The 5,385-nt window shown below is 39.9% G+C and overlaps 1 pseudogene; it reads right to left on the reverse strand.

The window, feature by feature from the left end:
• Nucleotides 1-4,420: 4,420 nt before the first annotated feature.
• Nucleotides 4,421-4,542, reverse strand: LOC114690042 (annotated as a pseudogene).
• Nucleotides 4,543-5,385: the final 843 nt, after the last annotated feature.

Genomic DNA, 5,385 nt, shown 5'->3' on the forward strand with positions numbered 1-5,385 from the left:
TTTAAAGCTTTTTCCTGCCATTTCATTTCAATTTTATGTACCACTGAAAAAAATGCATTTCATTCTTTCTTTGCATCACTTATGAAATCATTAGAAATGCTGAAGATATTATATATAGAAGTACTGAGTTTTCAATTCATATCCTTAAGAAGATGCAAAAAAAATTGTTACTAAGGCTGCAGGAGTACTAAGAGTTTCTTCATACTATAGTCGTCTAAAGCAGAACTTTCCATGGATCACATAACATAAGAGACCTTTGCATTCGTAGGGGGCCTGGGGCCTGGAGAGCTGGCTCATCTTGCAAAGCCAGGTGACCTGAGTTTGATTTCTGGGATTCACATGATAAGAAAAAGAGAACTGACTTCCACAGGTCATTTGGGAAACTTACATCATTTTGGATAATTCCTACCTGGACTAGCCTTTTGGAAGGCTGATAACATGTGACTGGAATTGAATGACAGAGTAGTAACATATGGTCCAGACCGTTCTTTGGTGGGTTCTTTCTGATGGTCTGTTTTGAAAAGAGTTATTTGTAATCTGATTCCATAGGATCACATCCGTTAGCATGGTTTGGATATGAAATCTACAGGCTTACCTGTTAAAAAGCTTTGTCTCCACTTGGTACTATTCAGGATGGGGTGAATATCAAGAGATGGCACTGGGGACATGCCCTTGGAAAATACGCCTTTATTTCCCTACCTCTGCCTCTCTCTCTCTGTTTCCTGGATCTCAAGAGGTGAGCAGCTATACCATGTTATCCTATGAGATTCTCCCTCACTCTTAATGAAAAACATGGTTGCCATCAAGACACTGAATGACAACCTGAGCCCAAGTAAATCCTTCCCTGAAGTTCTTTCAGGAATTTGTCACAGCGGTTAAAAAAAAAAAGTAATACAAGGCAGAAGAGAAGACTCTCAAACCTTACATATTAGTTTTAGTATGCCATTACTTTTACCTTGTTGCTAATCATCCTTTAATTCAGCCAATCTTTTTCTCGCAATAAGTTTCTTCAGTGAACCAATCATGCTAGTTAAATTTTGATGCAAGCTCTACATCATCTTACGTAATACCTAATGACAAGCACATTTTGGACACGGTAATTCCTGGCAGGTTCACATAGTTGTGAGTTGGCTGCAGCTGTAAGAAATGAGCCCCAAAGCAAAATCTTTACTCCAGAGAAACAAGGTCATTTTGTATTTGATTTCCAAGCAGAAGTATCTATGCATTTGCCACAATTTCTGTATTTGCTAGTGTGTGTGTGTGTGTGTGTGTGTGTGTGTGTGTGTGTGTGTGTGTGTGTGTTGTGTTACTAGTCAGTTCCTAAATATTTGGACCTATGATGTCACTGGAAAGGTATAGTAACTTCCCTTCTTAGTTGTAAATTCATCCCAAATTTCCAAGCAGCCATATATTTTTATGCTAATGCAGTGGTCATGCTAACTGCTAATGTGGTTCTCAATCTGTGGGTTGCAACGCCTTTGTGGTTGCATATCAGATATTTACTTCGTAATTCATAACACTAGCAAAATTACAGTTGTGAAGTAGCAACAAAATAATATTATGGTTGTGGGTCACCACAACATGAGGAACTTTAGTAAAGGATCGCAGCAATAGAAAGGTTGAGAACCACTGTTAATGTGTTAAGACTGAAATGTGTTAATGCAAAGGTGAATTAGGCTATAAGTATTTAAAGCATTAAATGAGTGTGTACATTTGGTTTCTGTTTCTTTTGGTAACATGAAATGTCACTTTATAAGAGACAAAGCCACAGTACTTAGACATATGTGTTTACAAATAAGAATATAAGCATATACCTAGATACTGAAATACATATAGAGATGACATTTGAACATACGCCCATTTAATGAACTTTCTTCAAAATGTCTTTTAATTTAGTAAAATATCTGATCTTTAACTTAGGTTTTAAAATTTAATGGTACTTATTCCCTAGTAGTTTTATCATTTTATCAGTCTCTGTTATGACATACCTCAACCCCAGGTATGGCCACAAGATTGAATCCAAACCATTTTTAAGTCAAGCAAATATTAATTCACTGGACCTTCAATTTTTAGAGCATATTCCCCTGTCACTATTTATTTTATAATCACTGCCATATTCAAAGAGAAGCAATTTCATAAAATGCAGTGAAACCGAATGGTCTGCATTTTTACCCTCTTCACTAATGCTGTTAAAACTGAACTATAACTAAGGATTCACTAAAGTTTAAACTGGGGATAGAAACAGAAACTTATAAAAATACATGCTTAATTTTAAAAGAATATTTTAGATTATAGATTACTAAATTCAAAATGCCACATGTTATAGCATGATCCTAGAATGAATACAGGCCCAGCATCATGAATGTCTAACCTGTGTGTTTACACAGGGCCACATACTTAATGGAAGTTCTTTATAAGGGACTCTTGGTTTAGTGCATTGGTATAATGTGGGAGTCTGTTGGAGTTCAGCTCTGACCTGTTGAAGAGTTCTTTTGGGGAGGAGAGAGAAATGAGGAAGTATTGGAAATATACATGGAGAGAAAAGATAGACACACAGGACAGCTTTGAGAGGGCCCTGGGTCAATACCCAGTTCTCGAGGTTTATTCCAAGGGGCTTTTTATACAATGCAAGGGCAAGGCAAAAGACCTCCCCCTTTCAAGATCAAAGCACAATGTACAGCCAAGTGTAGACCCTTCAAAATACCTGGTAACCACACCCGTGGTCAAATCATCCATTATGCAATCCTGCTGGATAAAGCAAGCTCAGACTCTCTGAGTAAGGTCTTACTAGAGAGTCACTGTGAGCCTCCACAGTATAATATTTTTCTGCTACCATCTTAGGATTCTAAATGATTTTTAGCAAGGGACTCACATTTGGGAGGTGTATTGCACCTCTTTAATTATATATCCATTCTTCCAGCGTGAGACTCTCAATTCAGGCCACATGAAGTCACCTGAGTTTGATCACACCTGCAGTGGCTTATGCTCTGTCCCACAAGGCCAGTCTATTTATACAAGGATGGACCGCATGCCAATGTCAAATTGCCCTCCAAGTCCTAAATGCTTGCTCTCTGTGTTTAGGTCTAATCACAGACTCTTAGGAACTAGTCACAGCTTGGGCAGCAGACACTTTCCTAAACAATGCCAATGACCCAAATAAATGAAGAAATGGATGAATCCATTTGGATGTTGGAGCAGAAGTTCTCTGAAATGTCGCCACAGGGAGGATCTTCCATTCATGCATTCGCCTGCTATGGCTGCCACAAACTGTACAAGGAACAGAGAAAAATTCCAACGCTATTTATCTGGTCAAGGAGAAAGAATTGTAATGATCTCAACTAAAAATGGTGTAAGTCACAGAAAGAGTCAGAAAGAGCATGATGATTTTAGGATTACTCAGACGCCATCTTGCCCTGTGCATCAGGACTCGGACACTCTCCTCCTACATTTTGTATTCTCTGTGGAAGCAGAGCTCAGGCCAAACAGAAAGAGGCTTTCCATGTGCTCTGAAGCTCTGGTGAGGACTTGAAATTTAACCAAATTACCACGACATGGGGGAAATTGTCATTGTCTCTAGACATGAATGAATTTACTTAAATCAAGACTAGCAATAGTTGAAGCTTCAAAGCTATGACAGAGCACTTCCCATTGATGACATCTCACAGGAGGGAAAACAGAACCCTTTTCACTTAAGTCACTTAAACTTCAACTAATGAGGAAACACAGAGAGTACCCTTGTTGCTCAATGATGTGGCATTTACATGGCCCAGAGGAGCCTGGAGAGGTTAAGTGGCTTGTCTGAGGTCATCAACTAATGAGACACAGATTGGGGCAGCGCTGGGCCTCTAGCCTCAGGTCTACAACCATTCTTTTTCCAGGCAGCTAAGGAAAAAACAAAACAAAACAGAAGACTGTCCATCTACCTCAAAGAACGGTCACCCTAAAGTACCAACCTAAATCCCAAATTCTGTGATATTTGGACTAAAGTAAATCAGGAACCTGAGAATTCAGACCAACTTTGGCCCTGATTTGAGAGAGAGAGTCTTACAATCCTGCATTGTCACATCTCGGGCTTTCGGCATCCCCAGAAGTCCCCCTCCGGCTCCGGCTGCAGACTTGCCCCACAATCGCCCACAACAGTGCCTTGCCCATCAGTGCTCTAGCAAGTTCACAGACATTGCGGCTATCAGTGGTTAGGGACTGTGTGGGGAAACTAAAGCCCTACATGGCCTCTAATTAATGCAAGGAGCTCTAGGGGTTAGTCCCGGCCTTGGAAACTTGAGAACTGAAGATATTTCAGACAAACAAACAAAACAAAACAACAATAGCAAACAACAACAAATCAAGAGAAGTAGCTCCTGTTTATGATCCAGATTCCTGGCTTTCTTTCTTTTTTTCTCTTTTATTTATTTTTTTTTTTAAAAAAGCAAAGCCCTGATCCTCATTGCCACAAAGTATGCAGTTGATTTTTACCATATTTGGAGAACTTGGAAGAGTCACCATGCCCCAGGTACCTGGTTATCTCCCCTGCCAGGTAAGTATAAGAGAGTTTATTTTTAGATGAATATGAGGAGAAATGAATATAATTAGAAATTATAGGTACACTACACACCCAGAAATGTGCATAGCTTTATTGGGGCTCCTATATATGGTCCATCTGACAATGAAATCAGTGCTGAGATGCTATCCAAGGAAAGACATCCTGTGGACTCTAAAGCATAGACTGTATCCTTTGTTCTCTCCACCCTCCTCCATATTTGGTATTGTTGACCAACACATCCAATCAAGCCAATGCTGGAACAACATGGAAGTGAAGCAATAACTAGTCAAGAGTCACAAAACAAAACGACAGACACAAAAGTCACATGGGGAACATACTCTACGCCATTTTTAAAAATGAGGAAATTCGGAAAAATGGGGCACCAAAGTGGAGATAATCTGTGAATAGGTGTAGGGAGGTCGAGTTCCAGGATGCAAAGGAAGGAAAACCATGACATCATCATTGAGACTTTAATCCTATTTGACTGGCAACATCTCCTTGCAAACCCAAGAAAGGACATAGGGAATCTTAGGGTGATAAAGAGGGGAAATGTGCAAACAGGAAAATATTTGTAGAGGAGAAAATGGCAGGGGGCTGAGGCAGAGGATAAACTAAAATTGCAGAATTATGACATTTTTTGTTGTAAATTGCCCATATTAAGCAGAAACTGAGACAAGTTGTTTAGGGAAGTGACTCCAGGCAATGAGAGAAGCCTGGGAAGTGAACAAAAGCATGGAGGCTTCTCAAGCCAGGGACACAGGTGTGGGGACCGTCTGGCCACAGGATGGAGAGAGAGAGTTTTAGGAGGGAGTGAGAAGCAGTTCTCCACTGCCTCTTCTTATGCG

Source organism: Peromyscus leucopus, chromosome 15 (assembly GCF_004664715.2).
Source record: "Peromyscus leucopus breed LL Stock chromosome 15, UCI_PerLeu_2.1, whole genome shotgun sequence".
Classification (NCBI taxonomy): domain Eukaryota; kingdom Metazoa; phylum Chordata; class Mammalia; order Rodentia; family Cricetidae; genus Peromyscus; species Peromyscus leucopus.